Source organism: Callospermophilus lateralis, chromosome 4, assembly GCF_048772815.1.
Source record: "Callospermophilus lateralis isolate mCalLat2 chromosome 4, mCalLat2.hap1, whole genome shotgun sequence".
In the NCBI taxonomy this organism is placed as follows: domain Eukaryota; kingdom Metazoa; phylum Chordata; class Mammalia; order Rodentia; family Sciuridae; genus Callospermophilus; species Callospermophilus lateralis.
The window spans coordinates 104,560,912-104,575,583 of record NC_135308.1 but is presented as its reverse complement, the minus strand read 5'-3'; the positions used below and the strand labels follow the sequence as shown (position 1 = coordinate 104,575,583).

The 14,672-nt window shown below is 33.9% G+C and overlaps 1 protein-coding gene across 1 annotated transcript in view; it reads right to left on the bottom strand.

Moving 5' to 3' along the window:
• Nucleotides 1-14,672, bottom strand: part of Tmem117 (transmembrane protein 117) — a 439,273-nt gene that overhangs the window by 126,365 nt on the left and 298,236 nt on the right. The window lies entirely within an intron of this gene.

The window sequence follows — 14,672 nt, the reverse complement described above, 5'->3', positions numbered from 1 at the left end:
ATAATTATATGAATTGTACATATATTATATACACATACGCACACATGCAGGCACATACACACAAATACAGAGAGGAGGAGAGAGTTGGAGTGTGAGATGAACCCTCCCTACTCCAGGATAAAGGAAACCTAATATTAAACTCAGGGAGCATGCTGGTTAATGGCTTTATAAAGAGATAAATCTTGTACCCCACAAAGATGTATGAGTTAATGGTGATCCACATATAGGACAAAGTCTAATAAGAGTATACATTTTCATTTACATAAGCATAAGTTGATGTTCACCCCATGACAAAATCAACTAAAGATGCATTTCTCAGTGTTCCTGTTAAGTGGTAAATACCCATAATTAATTCTATCACTATGCTAGTTTAAGGGTATTTCCAATGACATCTTTCTCTACCCTCCTCATCCTATTCTTATCCAGAGAGACCACTTCTCAGTCTGAAGCCAACTTACAGGGAGGAAATGATTGGTGACTTAGCAGACCATAAAACAGAAGCAATAAGGAAAACATCTGAATACACATTGGTGATAATTCTAACTGACTCTAGATAATTTTTATGATTCTCCCAAAGAAGAAAGATGCTTTTCTCAAGAGGATACATTAGCTTTTTTTAAACATTTGGACCACCATGTAAATGCACAGTCTGTTTATGTGACTTAAATTAGATAAACTGGAGTTTCTTATTGTATACAAAAGCAACAATATCTACCTCAATGGGCTTTAAAAAGTGTGGTAATATATTTAAAGCCCCACTCTTAGTAGAGAGTCTCAGAGATGTTAGTACCCTTCCTCCTTCCCCAATCCAGTCTAATAACTTAAACCCACTGTCAGAGCAAATCTATTAAACACATTCCTAGAGGGCAAAAAATTATGGGTAGCTTAACCAAAGTCTTCTATAGTATAGGATGGGTGCACAGCAAGTGGTGATGCTAGGTGTCCAGTTCATTAAACTCCGAGACTTGAATTTTGCACTACCACATCTGGCACAGCAAAAATGAAGATGTTTACATACTAAATTACCTTAATAGAAATAAATAATGAATATCTTCCTATAAAATAGCTGTAAAATCAGAATTCAGTGGAAGAATATATGATTTCATATACACACATATGCATTTTATACTAAAAGGAAAAACTCAGCTCATTTTTTCAAAGGGGAAAAAAACATACTAAATTGCCTTTGATAGTTTCAACCTTGGCAACATTCTGTTCTTTTAATTCCAGAAACTCTGTCACTGCACTATTTTTGCAATGCAACTGGGGTAATTCAACTGTATGCCAAGTACATTTTAATTTAGTTTCATGGCAGTTTTTTGGCCTGTCATTTCCTCTCTGTGATAGTCAAATTCCCTTTCATTAAGTAGTACATTACTTCATGGTATGTTACAAGAGAATCCCAACCAGCTGGATTTTAGAAGTGTGAGGGGAAACCTAAAAGTGTTGTGTTCTCTCTCAATTGGATAAAATATGTAAAGTATTTTCCTTTGAAATATAGTCATTGTTCCTCTTCCTAATCCAAATTGCCCCTACATGGAGATGCACGAAAATTAATAAAATAAAGTAAAATGCAGGATTCAGTGATCCTATCTCACCAAGCCTGCAGGTATGAATAAATCATGCAAATCCAGGAGCACTGAGTTAACCTTCCCACTGCTTATGGAAGGGAAAAGGAGAAGATACTGCATAGAAGTCTGGTGTTATAGGTGGTTGTTCTACCTGAAGCTTAAAGGACACAATCTTGTGGAGATTGAGAGGAGGGCTGAGTAAGAATGAAACAAAGTGGGCTCAAGAATAACAAAGTTAGGGTGACTTTTAAAAAATTCTCCATTTACCCCACAATGACAGCTGTGCTCACTGATTTATCATAGCATGTCTTATTGCCTCTGGTGGAGTTTAGTTACTAAGAGTATTGAGAAACAAGATTTGCTTTATAGACAAAGGGGTTGGGGGACCACATTCATGTGGTAGAGGTTCAGAGAGAAAAAAAAATGAAGCTCCTAATGATGCCTGTATACCGATTCATATGCTTTCTAATTCTTGACACTTTGCCAAAGATCTCTTTTCAATTAAGACATTGTTTAAAAGTACACTAAAATTATTAATAATTCCTGGATCCCCTTTCTTATAGATTAGGCACAAACAAAGGGGTAGAGAAGAGTTACCAATGGATGTATAGATTCTAAAGGTTACAGGTTGGGGAAGAATGTTTCACCAAAAAAGAGGAGAGACCAGTAAGTGTATAGCACACACCAAGATACCAGAAAGCAGTGGATCCATAGATGGGGGATGGATGACATCCAGGAAATCCTCATTTGGGAAGTTACAAGCCAGTTGGTTGAGAGAGACAAACAATCATATATTTCAGAAGCTTCTCTTAGCATTTTTAATACTCTTATTGATTATTCATCTGAATTTCTGTTTTTGCATTGGTTTGCTATACAACCTCTCAGTATAGCTGTAGGTTGCTGAGTTAGTTACTAGGATGAAACTACAATACGGATAGTAAGACAGGGCTCTAAAGTTTGGAAAACTCATAGTTTATTTTAAAAATAGAGAACATTTTGGATAAAAAAGTGAGTAGCATATCTTGAAGAGTAATGGAAGTGACAACTTAGAGAAAAGTGGAATATTCTGAATAGTCTTTGTTTTGAAGGAATGCATAAAAATAAATAAATTTTACCTTTGGGAGTAAGAAAGAAACTCCATCAATCATGTATATAAATGGAGGGATCTAGTTCCAAATAAAGGCCTGATAGAAGCTACTAAGAGAGAAGAAGGTTTACGGTGGGATTGGCAGAATGGAAAGGTTCGACTCATTTACAGAATCACTGGTCCTAAAATGCTGAATAAGAAGAGTCCCCAAACTTCATATGGAATGGGGCCTGGAAACTGAGGGCTGAAACAAATTTAAGAAAAACATTCTTGAAGGTTTAAGTTTTCTGTTTGTTTGTTTGTTTTTGTTTTTTGGTACTGGGGAGTAAAACCAGGGACATTTAACCACTGAGTCACATCCCTGGCCCTTTTAAAACTTTATTTGGAGAGAGGTCTTGCTAATTTGTTTGTGTCTCACTAAGTTGCCAAGGCTGGCTTTGAACTTGCAATCCTCCTTCCTCAACCTCCCGAGCTGCTAGGATTACAGCCATGCACCACTGCACCTGGCTTCATTTATGACTTTTCTTTGAGGTGCACCCTTCATTGATAGTCTCACTTCTTGGATCCAAAAATCACCAAAATATGTGATTTACTGTAGTACTCTGAAAATATTTAGATTCCTAGAAAGCTCAGTATGTGGCATTACAGCATTACTTACCTACAAGACCAGGGCATAAGTATAATGGGGTTTATATTTTAGAAACATGGATTAAAGTACATGATAACTCCTACTTTTTAATATCTCAGGGATCCTGTATGAAGAGGCCATCTTGACTTGACCACAAAGGTGGAGATAAGATAGAATGGAAATGATGTAAGAGAAACTCTTGCCCATGGAAACAAGAAATCTACTGAAAAACCAGACATTTATCCAAAATGGACAGACTTGACCAAATAATACTGAGTCTTCTGAAAGAGATGATTTTTAAATTATTTAATTTACTTTTTAATTGACACATGTATATATTTATGGAGCACCACATGATGTTTTAACACATGTCTACCTTGTGTAATGCCCCAGTTCTATCTCCTCAAACATTCACCATTTCTTTGTAGTGAAAATATTCAAAATTCTTTCTTCTAGCTTTTTTTGAAATATGTAGGCTGTTATTATTATCGATGAGTCAATCTCCTATGCAATGTAGACAAAAAAAACCTCATTAATTAGTGACTTAAAATGTTCTGATGATTCACCACATCCAACTCCCTAGCAACAAAGGAGTGTGCTCATAACTAAGACATGAACCGTTATAGATCATAAAAATATTCTAATGGAATTATTGTATATTCATATATATACACATACATAACACATATATGTACATGTATACATATACTTGAGATATCACTGAAATGAGAGAAAAATAGTATCAATAAAAAAAAATTCATAGTTAGAAATCTATTCTAAGGTTGTCACACTGGTGACATGAAGACTGTGATTGCTACAGCCTTGAGGTCTTAGCACAAGTAGGCAACAACAAAATCTCCTGCATAAACAGCTAATAGTTCCTCATTAATATGGGAGAAGAACCCTCAGATTATCAGAGAAGGGGATATATAAGATTATCTTTTCTCTTTCTGTTTTTGCATTCTTCCTTTTATTCTGACATGATAAGATGCTCCAGGACCATCTGTATTTTCAGCCACATCTTAGAATTAGTCGTTTCCCAGCATTCCTGGTTCCTCTAATTGGAGATTGGTATTTTACACCAAGATCTGGGCACTAGGTGTACTCATTGCCACTAAGGAGTGATCCTGTATATGCCCTCTCCATATAAAAATCAAAGTAATGCTGTCATGCTTAGTAATGTGGATATGTTCTGAGAAATGTATCATTTGGTAATTTCATCATTGTATGAACATCATAGCATGTACTTATAGAAATTTAAATGGCTTAGCCTACTACCTGCTTAGCCTATTGCTCCTAGGCTACAAAACAACACAGCACGTTACTATACTGAATACCATAGGCAATTGTAACACAATTGTAAATATTTGTGTATCTAAACGTAATTAAACATACAAAAGTACAATAAAATATCAGGTAGAAGAACAATTTTAACTCCATTATAATCTTATGGAACCATCATTGTATATGTGGCCTTTCATTAACTGAAATGTCATTATGTGGTGCATGTTGTACCTATACCTACAAACATCTAAGATTATTTTTTGCATCTGTCCATCTGTCTTTATATGACTTCATACTGATGTCTCCCACTGTAATCCAATTCCACATTGTTCATTATAGCCTTGCTTATCTGCAACAATATGACAAACCTTCAGTAGTGATAAAACTGGCTTCTATCATCCATTATGCATTTACAGATTGACTAATACCAGTATATACAGGTTTTAGTACTTAGGTTACTGTGAACAAAATGCCTAACAAGAAAAACTTGGAGGATAAAAAAACTTATTTCAGACCTTTGGTTCCAGAGGTCTCATTCAATTTCATTGTTCTGGGCTCAAGGTGAGGTAGAATAGCATGGGAGAAGGGCCTAGCAGAGAAAAGTCACTCAGATTCTGGTAGGGCCAAGAGAGAGAGAGAGAGAGAGAGAGAGAGCGCGAGCGAGCGAGAGAGAGAGAAACCCCTCAAGGGCAAAATCTCCAGTGCTCCACCTCTTGCAGCCATGCCCTATCTGCCTATAGTTACCATCTATTTAGTCCATTCATACTAGGATGAACTGAATAGGTTATAGCTATTATACACTAACCATGTCCCTCTCCTGCATCATACAGGAGCTTCTGGGGACACCTTCTAAGAACCATAACAATATATAAAGCAGGCTCACAATTATTAACTGATACCTACATCAGAAATCACTTTACCAGTTAAAATATGGTTGTTTATCTAACATCTTGTTTTTAGTCTTTCACTTCCATATCAAAACATTATTTTCTAAAGTTAACTACAAAAGCATCTTTTTTCCCCCTCTACCTCCAGTCCCATTGCAAAGCACAGATTCTATTGGCTGGATAGTGTTCATAGAATGGGCATGCTCAAACTAACTCAACATTTCTTTAGGAAGTTACTTTGAGTCGATTTCATCATTATTCTAAGTACTACATGTCTATCCAAATATATAGGTAAACTTAGATGTGAAATAGGTTATGTAGAGTTATAGAATTCTAGAACAAAAAAACTTTGACTATCATCTAATCTAAAAACTTCTGGGACATTCCCTGACACTGGTTTTCTGTAAGACCACTGAAATCACTATTTTCAAAGGCCAAGTGCCTTCTTTATTTACCTATAATGTTTAATATCTCCTTAGTGTTTCCTAGTAAAAATGCTGGGGTTTTGTTGCAGTTGTTATTGTCAACATTTAAGACATCAATGAAATCTTTATTTTTAATCTTAAAAATGTGTTTTAAAGAAATTAAGTACTTGAAAACCCTGAATATAAACCAAACAAGAAAAATATCAGTTGGCTTTTCATATGTGAACTTAAGTAAAGCTTCTGTTAATACATCACATTTTATTGGCATATTAAACTACATATTGTACATCTTTTTTCTCACCTAATTCCTATAATCGAGAGAAAATGATATACAATTACATCAAGTTAAACCGTGCAGAATGCTTTGATTATTACTGCTGTCTTCCAAGAGCTGTTACCTCAATATATCCAGTTATCAGCAAATCCTTTTAGTTTGAATTTATTGATTTTTTTAAACAAATAAACAGAAAAAGAATATATGGAGGCAATATGGTACAGCAGAAAGACTAATAGACTTGGATTCAGTAGCTCTGAGTGTTTGTTGCCCATAGGAACAATAATTAATTTTGTGACCTTGAGCAAACCACTTACTGTTATTTCAATTTCTTTGTCAATAATACAAAGTTACTGGAACATAAGCAGAAAAACTCCAAAGATTCTTGGATTTCATGTCTTTCTTTAGCTAACCTACATTCATTTTCAAGAAGAAAGAAAAGTTATAGTGAACATACACATTTAAAATATGAACAATAATGGTTGAAGGTGTTAAATAAATGAAGCTGTTCCCTGTAGTATTTGCAGGCTTTGAGATCAACTTGCCATCACTCAACTCTCAGCTTTGTTGATCACCAGCTGTGCAACCTCAGTCAAAGGTTTTTGTTCTTAAAATACAGCTAGTAGCAGTATGTACCTTGTAGGGTAGTAGTGAAGATTAAATGAAACAGTGACTATGAAGAACCCAGTACTGGAGACACAAAGCATTCACTAAATGGCATTTGTTCTGGAACAGGATTATAGAATATTTCAATAGAGAGGTAATAATGACTGGTAGTTGATATGTCTGATATGACTGACAGGTTAAATGTCTATGTCTAAATAAAACAATCCTGATTTCTTTTTTTGTTTCTGTTTTTCTTGTTCAATTGCTCTGGCTTGGATTTCCCAATAATATATTGAATACAAGTGTGAAGAATGGGCATCCTTGCCTGGTTTAGAAGAAAATCTTTCAGTTTTTCACTGTTAAATATGATGTTGGTTAAGGGTTTTTCATAAATGGTCTTTGTTATGTTGAAGTACATTCCTTCTATACTTAGTTTGTTAAGAATATTTTCATGAAAAAGGTGTTAAATTTAATCAGATGCTTTTCCTGCATCTGTGACGATCATGTGACTTTCCTTCATTCTGTTAATGTGTTGTAATTACATTGATTAATTTGCATATGTTGAACCATCCTTACTGCCCAGGAATCAATCCCACTTGGTTATGGCACATGATCCTTTTAATGTGCTGCTGTGTTAGGTTTCCTAGGTATTTTTGAGGACTTTTGCATCTTTGTTCACAGGGTATGTGCTCTTGTTCAGTGTTGCTTGACAGGTATAATGCTTAACACCATCAACATATATAATTACAAATGAATAAACAAGGCAAGCTTGCCCTTTTCTCTGACTCATAAAAGCTCTCCTAGTTTATACATGAAAACGTTGTTTTGTGTTTGGTTTCTGATATGTGAATCACTCATATGCCAGGTATTATAAACAGTTTTTATTTAAGCTTCATAATAATAAATTACAGAGTGACTCATCTGATTTGTGACACCTGCCTTAAATAGAATTTACCTCTGCTTTGTCATAAAACTTCCTAGGTAAAAAACAAGTATCAAAGCATCTCTGTATTCAACACAGTTAATGTATTATCACTTCTTTTAAAGACAGAAGGCACTCACAGAGGGAACTGTGACCAGTGGTGAAAATGTAGGAACATGATATTCTAAAAACAAGAATGGACGTTATATAACCACCACTGTTGTGGGAAATGCATACTAAATCTGGGTGATGGCAACCATCTGATCCCAGAAAGACTGATCATTGATGGGTACTGTCACCAGCCATAACATGTCCTGGATAAACCTTCCTCTGCACTCTGTACCTCTCTTAATTTTAATCCCTGACTCACAAAACAAATAATGATTTATCTGCACCTGATCACAGTAAATGAGTTGCCTTGTAGAGGACACCAGAATATTAGTTAATAGCAGTTCTAATTTGAAAACCAATCAATTCTAACTTTCCAACAATGACTAATGTAGCACAAAATTGAGCATATGGATTGCCAATCTCAGAACCAGAGCTGAACCATTGTGAGTCATAGGCCCTAAGCAACCAGCTGTATCTTCAGAACATTTATTGTTCTCCCACTAAATTTGCCAAATAGCTGATGGACACATATGATCCAGATGAATTAAACAAAGGATGACAACTACTCTGATGCAATTCTCCCCTGAGCAGAAAAATCTTAATTTAAACAAGCAGATCTTAATCGAAAAACACAAAACTAAACATTTTTTTAAAAAGGAAGACTCTTATGCCAGCAAAAGACATTATTGTTATAATAACATTTTTCTCAATAAGGAACTTGCCTAGTGGTCACAGTAAATATTTGCAAAATGAAGATACATACCTCAAAGTATTTCACTTAGACACTGGAAGATGTGAGTAAATAGCAAGAGTGAAAATATCTGCACTTTCTAACAGTTCAAGTTATAGTAATATTTGAAGTTTTATTTTGTGTGGAAGACTAGCATTGTTAGACTATAAGAAACAATAGAAGAGATCAGGGCATAAATTATGGAAAAGAATGAAAACATAGGCAGAGGTTTCCTGTACTGCTGAAATGGGTCAAGTGGCTATCCAAACTTAAATATTGCTTTCTCTCTTCTGAAATTTATTGTTTTTATTTTAAATTCATGCATTTATACTATTATGTATTAACTCAGGGACCTTTGAAAACACAACCTGTATTTTAGAAACATAATAAATATGACTGAGGTCTCCTTGAAAAGAAGAGTATTCCATTCAACCAGCAAATTTAAGATTGAAGAGAATAACTGTATTCTCCAACAACTACTATAGAAACTATGCAGTATCTCAAAGACTTTATTAAGGGGATCTTCTTTTAATGAACCATAAATCCAGTATTATTCTTGGACTCAATGTACCTATTCCAGACTTTAGCAGTTGGAATAAAGGCCTATAATAGGGGGTCCTATTTAATTAAGCAAATTAGGATTAACATTATTTTTCTTTTAAACTTCACTCACCTTTAAGAAATGAAGACATAATCTCTAAGACAAAAATTTTCAGGGTCATTAGGAGATCGATCTTGTAGCACTATAGTTGTACAAACCTCAGTATTTTAATGGACTTTCTACTTGTAAGTAGAGGACATAATTTAAGATCAAATTGATTTTTTAAAGTACTGAAAATAAATGCCTAAAGTTTTTCATTAAAGAACTTACAAATTTTATGAATCTTATGAAGCACCCGTTAATTTCAAAGTCAAAATGCTTTTAAATGATCTATCATTTTATTCTTTTCAATGAAGTCCTCTGTATTAGGCACTGTGCCATGTCCTAAGGGCATGTTAAATAAAACATTTTTATTGTTTACATTAGTATGACAAAGGTAGAAATATGTAAAATGCTAATCATTATTTTTACTTTAATATATTCCTTCAAACTAGTAAAGGAATTTTAGTTTAAAATCTTATGCACTATTTATTCTCAATCGTCCTACAAAAAAATGAGGACTACACAAATAACAAATTTCACCACAGAAATTATAGATGTTTTAATTCAATGCTCATGCAGTAAATATTCAAATTTAGGTTTTTTTGACAAAAAAATGGATATGCTTTGGATAAGGCAAATCAATAAGTAGCAAAACCAGTAAGTAAATTTTTTCCTTGGGAATATTCATTTCTAAATATATATATATATATATATATGTCTTTTCAATCTCCTTTTTTGCCTTTGGGCTACACTCACTGTTTCCAATTGCTCCTCTCCTAATCATAACTTGACCTGTTTATTGAATGTTTCCACAAGTCACCTCATGCTCAGCATATTCTGTTGTTCATTATGCCCCATACCTAAGATTTACTTCTTTACCAATACCTCCTCTCTCTGTGAACAGTGTAATCATTCATTGAGTGGCTAAAGCCTAAACACTCAATGCTACTCTTGATTTCTCCCTCTTCCATGATAGGGATATCTAACCTATCCCTGTGTCTCCTCCTGTCTGGCTCCTACTTATCCTAAGATGACACTTCAGCTTTACAAAAGAATACCTGGATCTTGCTTAGCCCCACAGCACAGCACCCACTCCCATGGCTAATACTGTATCTCCTTTTCTTTTTCTTTTTCTTTTTTTAGTTGTAGATGGACACATTATATTTTATTTATTTATTTTTATATTGTGCTGGTGCTCAAACCCAGTGCCTCTCATGTGCTAAGTACATGCTCTACCACTGAGCTATAGCCCCCCAACCCCTCCTCTCTCTCTCTCTCTCTCTCTCTCTCTCTCTCTCTCTCTCTCTCTCTCTTTCTCTCTCTGTCTCTCTCTATCTCTATCTCTATCTCTCTCAATGTGTGTGTGTCTGTGTCTGTGTGTGTGTGTGTGTGTGTGTATTTTTCATTGATCTGAAAATTACTCTGTCAAAGTCCTTATTTTTTTTCTTTCAAAGTTGTATTCTCAGCACCATGGACAGTGCCATGTCCTGGCAACAATGAAATTACTACATAGAGCACTGAGTAGTGAAGCCAAAATTGAAAGCTAGGCAGGTGGCTCGAAAGGTTGTACTGCTAAACACTATTCTACATTGTACTCAGCATTTAATAAGTATTTATCTAAATAAGTCAATAAAATCATGCTTATTCTTAACTCAGCAATATTAAATCAACAATAACACTGGGTTGAGTAAATGCTCAGGCATAAGTATAGGACTGAGAGTTAAATCTCTCAAGCATAAATATAGTTTATTTTTTGATGAAAATCTTCATAAAATAAAACATAATAATACAGCATCAATCATCTTTTTATCAAAATGTAGTACTCTTATGTCTAGTGAGAAAATCAGTTGAAGCATATCCTTGAACCTTGCTGGTAGAAGGTCCAAAACAGCACACTTCAATTAGAACCTGCTAACTTAGTACCATGTTAAAAGTTACAACAGCTAATTTACTAGGTAAATTTATCAAATTGTGACCAAAATTGTTCTGTTTTTCCTCAATTACATAGGTACCTTTTAATCAAGGATGAACAATGGCCTAAAGAGACATGTTGAGAAAGGATTGTGCAGAGTATATTGCATTTTAATTAGTACCTCCTCCACTATGAAGTGGAGATATGCAACACTTTTCTGGTTAAAATTTAGTCACAGAATTTACAAGTTTGATACAAAATTAAAAGTAATTTCTTTTTGTCCCATTTAACATGAAAATCCTTCTATAGCATCCCTAATTGATGATTATCTAGGTTTTGCATAAAAGTTCTGGTGAGGGATTCATGAGAAGTTCACTGAGAAGTTCATGTTGTTTTAGAGAATCCTTTCTGTATGAGTTACATTCTACAGTCCATATTTTTCCCTCTGGAGCAAAATAGTACAATATTATTTTCTGGTCATCATTTTAGCCTTACAATAGAAAATATTAGAGCTGAAAGAGCCTTCATAGTATAATAAATACTATGTATCATTTTACAAAAAATGAAAAAAGAAAGAAAAGGAAAAGAAAATTAAAAGGAAATCAAAATCTAAAGTAGTCATACAGGTTATACAGTCAGATATTAGCAGAGTTGTTCCTAAAATTCTGCCTGACATTTTCCCTGAGTCTTAGGTGTTTTTATTTATTATATTTTTATTAGCATATTAGACTCCTACAGCATGAGTAATGTAACTTAAACTAATAACTGTTTCTTGTTAAACTCTTATCTGCTCAAAATTAAGTGACTAAGTGCCTTTTGCTAGACATTTAAAAGTATGATATTAAAAGGAGAAAATATTGTTCATTTGCAATATCTAATAATCCCCCAATCTCAGAGGTTTAACATTCATTCACACTGTATGCTCACTGAGTTGTTAAGGATGCTTGATTTATTCTGCATTCTTTCAGCTACACCCAAGCACCCACAGTAACTACCAACCAAAGAACTTTTGTAAACATTTTCCTCGGTCAAAGCAAAGCATATAATCAGTAGGAGAAGAAAAATAGAATCCTCTCATGTGTCTGGAGAAACAATAGATCCTCCAATTTCTTCTTCTGCTAATCACTCTACTAATAAAAAAAAAATTGTCTCTTATTTTAAAAAATAATAAACCAAGTCTTTGGGAAATCTCATCCCAAGATGCTTCCCATCAGAAGCACACCAATGATGTCTCTGGAGAAAAAAAAAAAAAAACAGGAAGAGAGAAGATAACATGAGTATCATATCACTTGTTCTTTGTTTATGTGTTTCTTTACGTTAGAAATAAGTCAGTGAAAACGGGTAGTTATTAGTCCCTCTGTAAAATAGAAGAGCAATTGCATAAGATTAGATTCTTAGATCTTTGTCTATTTAATCGTCAAAAGGGCTGGTGAAAGTGCTTTGGAAAAGATTTATGAATATTCCTTCTTTATCATTTAATATTTTCAAATGCAGCTATAATCAGGTCTCCTCCCAGTATGAAACCCTCAGTGTTATAGCAGCTTCATCTTTGCACAACTACAGAGATAAATTGAAGCACTTCATTCAATGTAGAGATATCTAACACTAAGAGTCAAGAAAGAAAACACCTCTGCAGTTGCAAATGATATAGTTTCTGACAGGCACTTGTGAGTTAAAGCAGCTATACATAGGTAAGAGGTAAATTCACTATAACAAATTGCATATCGAACAAACTGCAATGTTGTTCAAACTGCTGCACATAATCACACTGCAACTCATGAAAGATTTTCTTTGCAAAATTTCTTCTCTAAAATAGACTTTTTTCATACTAATTTCTCTTTATTAACTAGAGCAAAATCAAAAGAAAATACCTCTTTTTGAGTGGGTGACATGTAGTATGCAAATACTTTCTTTAACTGAATCTAGAGTCTTGCCAATGATTTCTGTATTTTTATCTCCTAAGATTAAAAAGAAAACAAATGCCCTTTATGTACATTAAATCCCTTTTATCTAAAGAGTATGAACAAAAGGGAAGATGTCTTTGCTTCTCACATCATTCCCATTTTGAACTGTTGCGTCAGATTTTCCTTTTTTTCAAATTATGAATACTGTTGTCAAGACAGTCTAAACAAAAATGGAAAAATATATTTAAAGTGAAATTTAAATATTTTTCTTTAATTATTTTGTGCTGTTTATGATTTGAAATACTACTTTGAATAAAACAATGAAAAACTCTCAAATATATTATCTATTTATTAATTTACAGAAACAGTGACTATAAAAATAAGTGTGAATTTTTGTTTGCTCTCCATTGGAGAATATTATCCATTTGCCAGTGACTATAATTATTTTTTGAAACCACTTAGACTACACTTTACCCATTGAGGGTATGTTATCATACATGCTCGAAAGAAACCCATTTGTATGAGACAGATGATATATAAGCCTGAGTAACAATGTTCAAGGAAAAATTTACTGGGGTGCTTCAGGAAATATCTAGCATGATTTTCTCTCTTCTGAAATAGCAATTGTGATTAAGAATAGCTAATGACAACAATCACAGAAGCCTTCTAATTACTATATTCATGGCTTACCTTTGCAAATATTATATGGGTGACTTTGATAAGTGGTAGCAGCAGTCATCAAGATGCTGACTTTGAAGATATATTAACTAATACAGAATATGTGTAGACATAGTAAATAGGTATTGTTTTAAGAGAGATGGTCCATAAATGCTATTAGTCTCTCCCCTTTCAAACTATGATTTTTCAAACCCTGCATTGAATTCTATAGGGTACAAGAAATTCCAGAATCTCATGGTTTTATTTAGCACAAGAATTAAAAATAATCAAGATGTTTGGAAATTTGCACACCAAGCAAGCTATTACAATGATTAATGGTATCAGAGACCTATTCCTAAAATAACAGTACCTACTTTATAGGGTTGTCAGGATTAAATGAGTAAACATATAGAATGTTAAGTCTTTAGCCGAGTGCTTGGAGCAAAACATATCCTCAATAAATATTTACTATAATTATTATATATTATTCACACAAGGTACATGAGGAGTTAACAAACAGGAAAATATACGAAGGTTAAATGGCACCAGAAAAATAGGCCACTCTTGACTTATATGGACAAGGTGTGAATAAACATTTACAAGATTATATTCATTTTCACATTATTGAAAAACCCACTTCTGTTTATCTGTTAAGAATTGAGTTCAAAATGTCATATATCCCTGACAAAATTTAATGATAGTGCCAAAGCACAAAATATAATGTAGAGTACTTATTTTCCCCCAAGCACTAGATTACCGTGATTTTTGTAGCTTTCATATTAAAAAAGCAAATAAGAAAACAGAATTAAATCTAAGAATAAACAGATTTTTCTTCTCCCATTTCAAAAGGCAGGTGCACAGGCTAGAAATTTCCAGCTCAAGCTATCATCAGTCACATTGCTTCTGAACATTAGCTTACATAACTTTCACATATCTGGCAGAACCACTGTGCTGCTGGAGTTACCCCACAGACAGGTGAAATCACCCCTCTTTGTGTCTTGAGATAGCTATCTTTTCTATTTTAATGTGTC